This window comes from Eurosta solidaginis, chromosome 3 (assembly GCF_040869045.1).
Source record: "Eurosta solidaginis isolate ZX-2024a chromosome 3, ASM4086904v1, whole genome shotgun sequence".
Lineage (NCBI taxonomy): Eukaryota > Metazoa > Arthropoda > Insecta > Diptera > Tephritidae > Eurosta > Eurosta solidaginis.
The window spans coordinates 158,382,625-158,396,547 of NC_090321.1; the positions used below are offsets into that span (position 1 = coordinate 158,382,625).

The 13,923-nt window shown below is 37.1% G+C and overlaps 1 protein-coding gene across 6 annotated transcripts in view; it reads left to right on the plus strand.

Annotated features, from left to right (window-relative positions):
- The first annotated feature begins 3,764 nt into the window (after positions 1–3,764).
- LOC137244472 (putative phosphatidate phosphatase) overlaps positions 3,765–13,923 on the plus strand; it is a 230,563-nt gene continuing 220,404 nt past the window's right edge. For 2 of the 6 annotated variants that reach the window (XR_010951026.1, XM_067773496.1), the window contains exon 1: positions 3,765–3,985. The gene's annotated coding sequence lies outside the window, so the exon portion shown is untranslated. The remainder of the gene's footprint in view (positions 3,986–13,923) is intronic. The other 4 variants (XR_010951027.1, XM_067773498.1, XM_067773495.1 and 1 more) reach the window with 3 other exon arrangements.

A 13,923-nucleotide genomic window follows, 5' to 3' on the forward strand; every position in this document is an offset into this window, starting at 1 on the left:
GGGTTAAACTTGGTATCAAATGAAAGAGGGAGTTCTCCTGATCACAAATATATATAACTTAAAGTGCGCAGACTTATAGTTTACGAGTTATTTGATGTTAAAGTTTGCAAATTTAGCAAATTTCTATAGCACTTTCAGTTACAATTTACACATCTTTCAAAACCTTTATGCACATAAATATCTATATAAATGGCAACGATACACTTAAATTTCATTTTAGTATATTTCACATATAATTCTTGCATTGTTTTTACTTAATATAAAAGTTTTTATTAAATCAACCTTATAACTCTTATGTTTATTGTTATGTTAGCCGATCCAACACCGGCTGCGCCATGCACAGTAATTCTGCGTAGAACACCTTTCCGCGTAGGCGGCCTTCGGCCGCGCTTATTTAAAATAACCCTGGGCTACGCCATGCCAAGTCCGGGTGCGTGGTATAACCGTGGCTACCGCCACGGTGATGTCCTTCCGCATATTACCTTATAACTCTTATGTTTATTGTTATGTTATCCGATCCAACACCGGCTGCGCCATGCACAGTAATTCTGCGTAGAACACCTTTCCGCGTAGGCGGCCTTTGGCCGCGCTTATTTAAAATAACCCTGGGCTACGCCATGCCAAGTCCGGGTGTGTGGTATAACCGTGGCTACCGCCACGGTGATGTCCTTCTGCATATTACCTTATAACTCTTATGTTTATTGTTATGTTAGCCGATCCAACACCGGCTGCGCCATGCACAGTAATTCTGCGTAGAACACCTTTCCGCGTAGGCGGCCTTCGGCCGCGCTTATTTAAAATAACCCTGGGCTACGCCATGCCAAGTCCGGGTGCGTGGTATAACCGTGGCTACCGCCACGGTGATGTCCTTCCGCATAGTAGTAAAAATATATATTTTTCTTTTTCTTTATTAACTGAAAGGTGGCACGTTAATATTTATATTTGTTTTTTCTTTGTTGATGTGGCAGCACAGCTTTGTAATGTCATCGATAAAAAATATACATACATAAAAGTGAATGTTGCTACAAAAGCGCGATTTATTTAATAAAAACATTTAAATTAAGTAAAAACAATGCAAGAATTATATGTGAAATATACTAGAATGAAATTTAAGTGTATCGTTGCCAATTTATATAGGTATTTATGAGCATAAAAGTTTTGAAAGATGTGTAAATTGTAAGTGAGAGTGCTATAGAAATTTGCTAAATTTGCAAACTTTAACATCAAATAACTCGTAAACTATACGTATGCGCACTTCAAGTTATAAATATTTGTGATCGGGAAAACTCCCTCTTTCATTTGATACCAAGTTTAACCCCGAACTCGGGGGGTGCTAAACTAAATCGCTGCCGAAAAATGCTAGGTAGTTTGTTGTGCTTCCTTTTGTGTGCAATCGTTGAATACACAAAACCCAATTCATCTTTCTCTGAGCTTCAGTGTGTTAATGAGATTAAAGATCTTGGTATTTTCTTTGATAGTAAGTTCTCGTTTAACAATCACGTAAACTATATAACTGCTAAATCATATTCTATGCTTGGTTTCGTTAGGCGTAATACTATAAAATTATCAGATCCGTATACGATCAAGTTATTATTCACGGCCTTTGTTAGGTCGCGTTTGGAATATGCAGTTTTTATTTGGAGGCCAAGCCAGCAGACAGCTGTAAATAGAATAGAGCGTATACAGAAGATCTTTCTTAAATATGCTCTTCGACCTTTAAATTTCTCTGAACCTATGCCTCCTTATTCTTCTCGTCTCTTGCTATTAAACCTTAAGACCTTGTTGGATCGTAGATCTACTATCTGCTTAAGTTTCGCTTATAACATTATTAATGGGTTTATTGACTGCCCGTACTTGCTGGAGCGGTTTCGATTTAATGTCCCTCAACGTTCTCTCCGAAATTTCTATCCCTTTTATGGTGATAATCTTAGAACTAATTATGCCTGTAATGCTCCTATTGCCACGTGAGTTTAACTCACTGAGCGTTACGGTTTCATTGGATTTTTCACTACCAAGGTTTAAATTTTTAATTATTTTAAACTCTGCATTTTAAGTTCTCCGGTCCATATATGTATATAAGTTTCATACTTTTAGCTCTACATTGAATTTAAGGACTATTTAATATATTTAGTCTGTAAGGATTTATTCCATTGACTGCAAATAAATGAAATGAAATGAAATGAAAAGTCGTATCTTGTTGGAATCAGAACCGATTTGAGATTTCACCACGGATTCATCCTCGACCAATCGCATTTTCGCATCGCTCTTATGCTTTTATGAAAAAATGAATAAAAGGCTTGAAAAGTTGCTTTTAACCCTCTGTAACATACTGTAGACCACAGGCAACATACCATTTAACCTTTGTAAATTCACGCAGAAATTATTTTTTCGTTTTGTCAAGCACTGTAGACTGTAGTCTACGTTTCATTCTTTCTATGAAAAATGTGTTTGCTCATAAAGTACCGTTAGCCTTTTCAAAGTAAGTGATATTGTCAGTGAAGTGGTAAATTTCGTACACTGTGCTAAATATAAATAATATCAGAAAACGCCTGCGCCATCCATGATGATTACGCAAGTGCAGATGGTCTCGACTTTGATGATGATAGCTTGGCTGATCCTGATTTCGACCCAGATTTGATCTCGGATTTCGAAGAGCTGAATGAAGTCCCTTTTGAAGGCGAATTTGATGCGGATGAATTAGTAGAGTGCGTGAACGATGACGACTGTGACTTCATTCAAGAAGGAGCGGTAGAGGTCGCCCCATTTCGGTTAGAGATCACAAGTACTTCAGCTCCACCATCAAATGGACAAAGAGCTGAAAAGCTACCGTTACTTTGGAAGAAAATGAGTTTAGAGCTGAGCTCAGAGCAGCTGTCGGTCACTGGAAACGATTCATTGACATCTGATATCTTGGAGCTTGATTCTCCTATTTCTTTCTTTACTTTTTTCGCCCAGAACTTATAAAAAAAATTTCGGATGAGACAACCCCCTATTTGGCATAGAAAGATGTAAACAATAATTTTAGAGTATCTGAGATAGAAATCCGACAGTTTATTGGTGTCGTATATCATATGTCACTTGTCCAGCTACCCAGGGTAACCAACCATTGGAGTTCCATCCTAGGCACAACTCTAATTCCACAGGTTATTGCTTGTAACAAATTTGAAAAGATACGGCAAAATCTTCATTTCAATGACAATAGCAAATGTCTTCCAAGGAGCCACGCTGACGTTGACAGAATCTTTAAAATATATCCCGTTGCGGGCTTCTTGAACGAAGCATACGCAAAAGTTTCAATAGAAAGAAATTTCCACCTTTCCTAATCGCTAATAATTTTTCTGATAATTTCCTTTCCACTGTAGCTCATAGCTGTCTGTCGGCTGCACTCCCCTTTTTATAATAGTATCGATACAAAATAAAAAATTTAGAAATAAAAAATAAAAAACCGACTTCTTATTATTTATTATTGAGGTATAGAGGGCTAACTTTTAGCTTTTTTCTTAGCTTTAAAAAATTTTATTTACTTTCTTTTAGCTTTTATTTTTTGGCCATCTAGCATTTTTTCTAAAAAAAGCTCTGGCAACACTGCTCGAGTGTAGAAAATTATGTATTATGTTATTATATATATATACGAAGATGCACTGTTGTATCGATGCAACATGTTGCGTGTTTATAGCGACCAACATGTTGTAATGTTAAAGTGGAAAACAAATATACTCGGCCGATACAAATTGGAGGGTTGTTTGTTTTGCAGTTATTTAGTCATTGTATTGGATTCGTTGGCTTTAGTTAGAATTTTCTTGACGTGTTATGTTACTTTTGTTTAAATTACTGCTTTGATGTGAACAAATCGCTAGCTTTCGTATAATAAATACATACGTGTAAATTTTACACTGTAAAGTGAATAAATCGAGGAAACAATAACAAATAATATAACGTGATATAAACTTCGATAAAAAGTGCTAAATCAATGAAATTTTAGTAGGTAAGCCTTATTGTTGTTGTGTTATTAAATTGCGCAAAAATAGATTATTGATATTTATTTCCTTATCTGTACATATGTACATACATTAGAGTGGTCTTAAAAATTTGTTTTCCGCAAAAAGACTGTACCGCCCCACACATTATTATTGAAATTTTCGATAATAATGCCCGGCAAAATCTTATAAAAAGCTGTAAATATGCTATTTTACTTATAGTGTATTTATAACAAGAAAATGAAAAAGGAAAACGTTTGACGTATCAAGTCAAAACTCGGTACAAATATTTCTCCCAAATTTAAGAAACTAAAACATTTGACCATTCTTAATTTTAATTCTGCGTTTCGATAGCCATTACTGGAAGAAGAATTGAACTATTGTGAAGAGTCTATATCCTTATTTTCTATAAATATGAATATTTCTAATAAAATCGGCCAGAATCATCTAATTACTCCCCCTCCCGGTAATTGTGCAGTTTATGGTACCCACCGAAATTTGGGACTTTTTTCGAGTGAGGTATCAAAAGACGCGTATTCACGTCTAGATTAAGAATCCGAAAGCGGAAGTTAACTTTTTTTTACCCGTTTAAAAGTTATCCGCGAAAAACAGGTTTGTGTGATATATATTGTTCCCGCACGTTTACAATCTTTTAAGCGCACACATCACTTTACTTTTTATGGTAAAAGTCTAGTTGAGGGGTCGACTGCTAATACGCTACCATATAATATCGAGAGAGGTGTCAAAAGACGCGTATTAATCTCGAGAATAATAATCCGAAGGCGGAAAAGAAAAATTTCATCTCTGTCCGGAGATACATATTTGCAGTTGAAGTTGGCGATTTTCATTTGGTTGTTGTTGTGTTGTACCCACAAAAAAAAATGTGCATCACCGTGGCGGTAGCCACGGTTATACCACACATCTGGACTTGGCATGGCGTAGCCCAGGTTTATTTTTTATAAGCGCGGCAAGAAGGCCGCCAACGCAGAAAGGTGTTCTGCGCAAAAATACTATGGATCCCACCCCCGGTTTCGGAGGTACCCGCGGGTCTTTTTTCGGTTTTTCGTTAATATCTTTTGAACGAGTTAAAATTTTTATTTTCCGCCTTCGGATTATTATTGTTGTTGTTGTTGTAGCGAAGGTTACTCCCCGAAGGCTTTGGGAAGTGTTATCGATGTGATGGTCCTTTGCTGGATACAGATCCGGTACGCTCCGGTAACACAACACCATTAAGGTGCTAGCCCGACCATCTCGGGAACGATTTATATGGCCACATTAAACCTTCAGGCCATCCCTCCCTCCCCACCCCAAGTTCCATGAGGAGCTAGGGGTCGCCAAGGCCTCGTCTGGTAGTGAAACAGGATTCGGCGCGGATAGGTGAGGTTGACAATTAGGTTTGGAGAAGCTATATATTGCGCTGGCAACCTGAAGGATTGCGCTACACAGCCCCTTGAATCTGGTATTTTAGTCGCCTCTTACGACAGGCATACCTACCGCGGGTATATTCTAACCCCCTAACCTCCTGGGGAACCTTCGGATTATTAATACTGATTGATGTCAAGACGCGTCGTTTGACACCTCTCTCGATATTTTTAGTAGCGTATTAGCAGTCGACCCCTCAACTAGACTATTACCCTTTTTATATTTAGTATATTAACATAATCTAACTTGCACGAATTAACTAAAAAATTATGTTAAATTTCACTAATTTACTTATAAAATATCAAAACAAATATTGCATTAAATTTCTGTCGAAATGAAAACACATGAAAATGAACAGTTTTGCCAACTCAGCAACGCTGGTGATTACTTTTCTTGTTCTCTCTTAGGATTAATACAAGGCGGTGGCGGCTCAACATAAATTTAAATAAACATACAATTACATTGTTTTTGTAATTTACTGAATATGTTGCAATTTAATATATTAAAATAGAAGAGAATACGTCTTCAATTTAAAGAGATGCTGGCAAATATTTGGAATTTTCATTTTGGAACAAGTGCAGAATACATACATTTGTCAAAATAAATCAACAAATCGGTTTTGTTGTTCTTGACTTAACGGAAATTCGGTGAAATCGATCGAATTATGGTTAATTCGACCGAGTTCTTTTTCAAGCGAACAAATTAGTTTAGTCATTTCAACAGAAGATAAATTGTCGTTCTTAAGTTAACAAAATTCTGTAAAATTGACAGATTGTTAATCAATCTAACTGATTTTTTTGTTAAAACAACTGATATCACTGGTAATTTCAACAGCGATCAACAGTCAATACATGAGCAAATTTCAAAGAGAAATTTACGCTCACTGCGCTCTCTACTTTTTACTATAGTATGCTGTGTACTATATGTATAGATATTTACGTATGTATATGGCGGCCGCCGTGGTGTGATGGTAGCGTGCTCCGCCTACCACACCGAAGACCCTGGGTTCACACCCCGGGCAAAGCAACATAAAAGTTTTAGAAATAAGGTTTTTCAATTAGAAGAAAATTTTCCTAAGCGGGGTCGCCCCTCGGCACTGTTCGGCAAGCACTCCGAGTGTATTTCTGCCATGAAAAGATCTCAGTGAAAACTCATGTGCCTTGCAAATTCCGCAACATAGGTACTTTCGTACCAAACTGTCGCAACAACTTTTTTTGTTCATTTGACTACTAAAACGGTCAATTACGAATCAATGATTTGTGCGCAGTTGATTCAACATCTTGCTGCGATGGATAAAAATTGACAGAAATTTCGGTTGAATTGACCCGTATTTCGGTTGATTTTACCAGTCTTTTTCTTTCAGTGTATGTATGTGTGTACGTTTCACTTTCATTCAGTAATAATCCACTTATCTATAGTAGTATATAGTGATGGGCGATACAGCGTGTTTGAACTATCAGTGAAAATAGTGATGGCGATTTTGGAATCGCGGCTATTTTTTACAGCTATAGCGATCGCTTCAAATTATTTTTAACAATCGAAAGTGCAGTTTGTATTCTTGGATATAAAAAACTTATGTTTGAGTTTGTTTACCGGAATAGATTGGATATTATACATTAATTTAGTTTAGTATACAGAATATATGAACCAAAATTGCAATAAAAAGAAAAAAATATATGCCTTTGTATGTAAGTATGTACCTTTTATTGTAAACTCATGTAATGCGAAATTCTAATTTTCTGAGATATTATGCAGGAATTATCGTCCTTGATATTACTTGCCGACTAGATAATTCATATGCAGGATTTAACGCTTTTACAGCGTACGAAATCATCTGTCTTCAACGATGTGGAAAGGCTGCAAATCGCTTATGAAAAGCATGGGCATGGATTCGTCAATTTCCATTTTAGCTTTGCAGAAATCTTTATATTATTTAAAGATGACGTTATTTTTGTTTGCTGCAAAGTGGGTTCTGAAAACATGTTAAGTGGCCTCACCTTAGATTCTATTATGTAAAAAAGGAGTTTACCATGTTCTGCTTCGGTAACTGTTCGAGCTGAATTTCTTGCTCTAAGGACGGTTGAGGTTACTTTGCATTACCGCTGCCATTGGCAGTTCGACAGTTGGATGGCGGCTTGCATACATATGTTTTTTTAAATTACTGTGGGATGTTTTGTACGAAATATTTTCTTGCAAATATTACATTTTGCATGCGTTTCATTTATGGGTTCGTAAATTGCCACATTTCACTTTTTTTGACTATAGTTTGCTGTCATCTTTCACTCGGTATTAAAACGGATTTTTAATAAATTAATACAACCCAATTTTCGCAGCCAACCAGATGAAAACGTCGTTTATAAAAATCTCAATTAGTGTTACCAGGATTTCTTTGACGACCATACAATAAAACCCCAACTACATTGGTACCAGGACTTAAGTTATAAATTAACTCTGCCCTCTTGGCGAATACTAAAAGTTTTCGAGGACCTAGCTTAATAGTTGGCTCGAGATCTTGCAATTCTCCCGCTCCTAGTAGCTGGAGGTTTGATCTGGTGAGCGCAGCTGCTGCTACAGACGAGGCTCAACTTATTAGCATGTGACGCCAGAAGGCAGTGTTGTTTGGACATCTACCAACGACTCATCGAGTGCTGCACCCTGCTTGGCTAACGCATCGGTCTTTTCGTTAGCTTCTAGCACTTTATGGCCGGGAACACAGTATATATGTATGGTCCGGCCGGAACGAAGTCCCTTTAATGCTTTTTTGCATTCCAGTACACTATGAAGTACTGTGTGAGATTATTGCTTTTATCGACTCATGACTATCAATATATATATTGACGCGACTGCAGCTTAAACACGCTTCCTTCACAATTTCTGATGCTTTCTTCACGGCTGCAATTTCCGCCTGAAAGACACTGCTGTTTTCTAGGACCTAGCTTAATCGCTGCCTCGAGGCAACCCTGCCGCCCCTAATAACAGAGGCCTTGACGTGGCGAGCGCAGGACACGAACAAAGAACGTGCTCAACCATTTTTTCCTACAACTCGCACTTCCTACACCTGCTGTTACTGGCGAGGCCTAACTTATAAGCATGTGACGCCAGAAGGCAGTGTTCAGTTAGTATGCCCATCGCGAGGCTTGAGCCTTCTGTCGTCAAAGATATGCGCCACTTTGTGAGTCTAATGTCGTAGGCTTTGCACATGATCTTAAACATTTCGCGCTTTTTTCCACGCCTTCCCTGCTCGTCTTCTTTTAATTTTTCCCAAACGGATTGGGAAGTCGATTGTCGTTTCAGCGAGTGTTGCCTGGCTATCAATATATGTGCTGGATACCGCCCGAGGAAAACAATGATTATTCGGTTAGTCTTAAAGCACACGTTTTATTTGATAATTGCCGAGGTTAATTAGCTGGCGGATATGCATGAACTGTCTCTGTATATATATATATTGAGTGATGGCCTTTTGTCATCAATAGGTGTGTTCCATTACTATAGAGGCGAGCGTGTCAAGTTACCGCACTCTCCCCTTCTTATCAAAAACATACTATTATAATCTATAGACATTTCCTTTACTTACAAGTAAATCAATATTTTATATTAGTCGTGTGTCTACTAACATCTCATTTTACCTATCTTTATTCAACAATTTACAATGCCTTGGTTATGCCTATTGCATAACTTTATTCGTCAATCGTTCCGAACGTCGGCATAAAAGTTGTGTACTATCGGCGACATTAGTATCTATTTCATTATATTTCATTGTTTGTGTATCCTCAAGCGAATTTTGGCTACACTTTTGCATTTGATTGGTATGTCTTTTCCAAGTAGTATCAGAATTTATCTCAACTAAATATGTAACTCCTGGTACCAATATTTTCACAATCTTTCCTTTTATCCATTTCATTTTACCACTTCTGTGGTCAGTTACCATCACTGACTCTCTTACCTCAAACTCTACACGTCTCCCCCCTTTATGATTTCGTATTTGGCGAGACTGATTGTTAAACATTGTGCCCTCGATCTCTCTTGGCCTTAATAATGAAAATCTCGTACGTAATTCTCGCCCTAGCATAAGTCTTGCTGGTGATTGGTTTGTTGAAGAGTGCGGTGTACTTCTATAATCAAATAAAAATTGTTTGAGAGCATCAGATAATGATAACCCACTCTTAGTCATACACTTCACCTTACGTTTGAACTTATCTACTAAATTTTCGGCCGCTTCATTAGTTGCGGGACAATACGTTGGGCTGGTGCTGTGCCGAATACCAGCTTTTCGTATAAAATTTTGTTGTTGTAAAATTGTCAGTAACTAAATGAGCGGGATACCCAAAACGGGTGAAACTTCTTGCAGCACCGATATCGTGGCATTTTAGCCCATATTAGACATTATAAAAGCTTCTGGCCACTTAGAATGACTATCTATCATTAACAGTATCATTTTACCTTCTATAGGACCTAAAAAACCGGCGTGAACTCTGTGCCAAGGCATAGTTGGCCATAACCATGGAGTCAATGGAATTTTCTAGGGTTTCTTTTTTGTTTCTAAACAGTTAATACATGAGCGTGTTATTTCTTCCAAATCGTTATCTATAGACGGCCACCAAACAAACGACCGAGCTAATGCTTTCATTTTGCTTACCCCGAAATGGCTAAAATGCAATTCGTGCATCACTACTGATCTTAAATTTTCAGGAATCACTACTCGGTGACCCCAAAGTAAACAATTATTTTCAATTGACAATGCTTCATGTTTATTCCAAAACGTTATTAGCTCTGGCATTACTTTGAAAAGAAGTTTATCGTTACGAGTTTCACGTTTCACCTGCTTCCAATCAAGAGACGCGAAATCGGACTTCTTAATACTATTGAAATATAAATTTGAGACCTCATCATCAGCGAACTCTCTTTCTTTGGCAAGATTTACTGCATCTTTATTAGGCATGCGACTCAGCCAGTCTGCATAATTATTCGAACCTTTAATATGTTTTATTTCATAGCGAAACGCAGACAAAAATACGGCCCACCTTTGTATGCGAGCGGCCGCTATTTCTGGAATTGATTTTTCGGGATGGAAAATGCGTGTAAGGGCTGAGTTGTCTGTCTGTAACAGAAACTTTCGCCCATACAAATGCTCAAAAAAAAAATTTACGCCGAAAATTATAGCTAAACCTTCCCTATCTAACTGCGAATAATTACGCTCACCTGCGTTCAATGTACGGTTGGAATAGTGGATCGGAAAATCTTGTTTGTTAATTCATAACACTGCCGAAACGCCATGTGGGGATGCATCGCATGTGAGCACCAATGGTTTATTTGGATCGAAGTGTACTAAGAATTTTTCGGACGTTAACTGAGTTTTGATTTCTGTCAACGCTTTGTCGCATTTGGAAGTCCACTGAAAACCACGCTTTTGTTCTAAACATTCGTATAAAGGTTTCAATTGTGTTGCCATGTTTGGTATGAATCTTGCATAGTAATTTATAGAACCTAACAAACTACGTAATTCTGATACGTTAGTTGGTGGCAGAGCCTTTTGTACTGCTTCGATCTTATGTTTAATTGGATGAATCCCATTTTTATCTATGCGGTACCCTAAATATATAACTTCATCCTACAAAAATTGACACTTTGAAAAATTTAATTTTAGCCCGGCGTCATCTAATCGACGCAATACTTCTCGTAATCGCCTAAAATGTTCTTCTTTATTTGCCGCGGTGATAATAATATCGTCAATATACACAACGACGCTTGGAATCCCCATCAGTAAAGCTGTTATTTTTTAATTTCCACTATTTCGGCTCAACGTTTCGCTAAGCACCTTAGCTTCTTCAGGAGCGAAACTGAATTTATTTAGTAATTTTTATCACAAACCAGTAATTTTATAACAACAGCAATGTACATAAAGCCTATTTATACTGCTGTTAAATACATAATTGACCGGCTATCTTTTAATTAACTGTTATTTTTCGTTGAAATGAACACGGTCCGGTGGATACGCTATAAGGCAATCGTGTATATTTGAACAAACCCAAATGGGTACTAATAATCACGTATTTTTGCGACTGTTCGTCCAGTGGCAATTGTTGGTAAGCTTCCGCTAAATCCAGTTTCGTAAATTGTTTATCCCCACGTAATTCGTAAAATACCGATTCCGGCCGCGGTGAGGGGAAATTATCTACTTCCAAAAATGGATTTAGCGTAACTTTAAAATCGCCACATAATCGAACCTGGCCACTTATTATTGGGACTATCGGAGTTCCCCAATCACTATATTCTACTGGAATTAAAATTTTATTTTCAACTAAACCATAAATTTCGGTTTCCACTTTCTCCCGTAAAGCATAAGGCAGTTTTCGTGGTTGCAAAAATTTCGGCTGGGTATTGGGTTTTACTTGCAATGATAACTTTCCGCGATTAAATAAACCGAAATCGCTTTTAAACACTTCTGGGAATTCCGCGCGCAAATTTTCGATACATGATTTTGATAATTCATAGATGCAATTAAGTTTATCATTATGCTTTTTGTCTGAAAATTGCAATGGCAACATTTTTAAAACGTGCATCCACTCTCGCCCTAATATTGGAAAGCCACCTTTTTTTATAACATACAGTATTTGTTTTTGCTTAATTTCATTACGCTGTATATCCACATAAATTTTACCTTCAGTAGGTATTGTTTGATTATTGTAGGCACGCAATGTGGTGTCGATCGTTTGCAATGGCCTGCCTGAAAAATTTTGTTTATAACAATCCAACGAAATGGCAGAAATTGGTGAACCAGAATCAACTTCCATATTGATAGGCACATTATTTATATAAATAGTTTCAAACTGAGGGCCAATAATTTTATAACTCATTTTACTTGATTCAAGTTCACTATCTACTAGAATTTCATTAACGGAGTGATAATAATCACACTTATAACGCTCCGCTATTGAATCACTGTCCCTTGCATGATCATGGCCTTTATTATTATTATTATTATTATTATTATTATTATTAGATAAACCATCAAAAATTTCCAGTTCTTGGGGCTCTGGTGCATTTTGCACATTATTAACTCTTTGCTCCGGTTGAGAAAACTTTTTCTTTTTACTACACATTCTAAAAATATGTCCTTTTTCGCCACATCCGCTACAATATTTAAATGTGAGAGAGCATTGAAATTGTTGATGCTTGTTTTTGCCGCAACAAGTACAAGTAACTCTTTCCTTTGCCTGCTCGCCAATAGGTGTTTGCTGTCCGCGACTATTGTTGTTGTTATCTCTCGATGACTTTTGCTGCCGTTGAAAGTTATTCGATCTCTTCGTTTGACTTTTATAAGAGTTTATTTTCGCAGGGTAGCCGTTGTATGATGTTTTCAGATTATGCATTCCAACCATTTTCTCTTCCGACTTCGTTGTATTTTCAGCTTTGTTTGTCTCCAACGTTTTGCCGTCTGCAATTTCAACTGTTTTTGCCAAATCTGTTAATTCTTTCAGTGATTTATTGGACTCTTTTAGCAACTCATATTTCATCAATTTGCTGGAAACACCCGAAATAAATTGATCTTTTAGCTGAGTATTAATTTCAGAGGAGGAAAATTTACATGGCGTGGATAGGGTTTTTAGGGCCAATAAATACTCCTGCACGCTTTCATTCGGCTTTTGCTTTCGTTCGCGGAAAATAAATCGTGCTGCGTATTCACCTTTATCAGGGTCATACAATTCCGCTAGCTTATTTTGTAGTTGTTCGCAACTCATGTTATTTAAAGGCTGTGGTTCACACTCAGCTTTCAACTCTTTGTACACATCTGGTGACAACAGTGTTAACAGCAACGTAGGCTTCTTTGGATCTGGTATGTCGTTTAGCATAACATAGGCTGAGAGCTGGTCTAAAAATGACCTTAAATCACCCTTCTTTTTGAAAGGTTCCACTTGTCCTAGCAATGACATTTTTTTATGCTCGATTTTAATGGCACTTGCAATGTTTTTGATTTCTTTACTATTCGAAAAGCTGTTGTCGAGTTTTTCTGTTTTTTCGTTTTCTGCAATAATGTTTTTTATGCACTTTAGTAAAGATTTTCGTAACTGTTCAACCGAGAGATTTTCATCGGCAATATTAAGAAAATGTTCACACACTTTCAATAGGTTAGGTTTGCTTAGAGTGTTTATCACGAGGTGTGTTTTAACGCAATCTCGTTATGAATAATTTCCCAATTCACATCAGTCATTTGCACTTTACTACTACGAGTACGACTTTATTTAATATTTTTATTAAATTGTGTCTTAATTTTTTTTACCTCGTCGCCATTTGCTGGATACCGCCCGAGGAAAGCAATGATTATTCGGTTAGTCTTAAAGCACACGTTTTATTTGATAATTGCCGAGGTTAATTAGCTGGCGGATATGCATGAACTGTCTCTGTATATATATATATATTTAGTGATGGCCTTTTGTCATCAATAGGTGTGTTCCATTACTATAGAGGCGAGCGTGTCAAATTACCGCAATATGTATATATTTACGCGACCTCAGCTTAAGCTTTC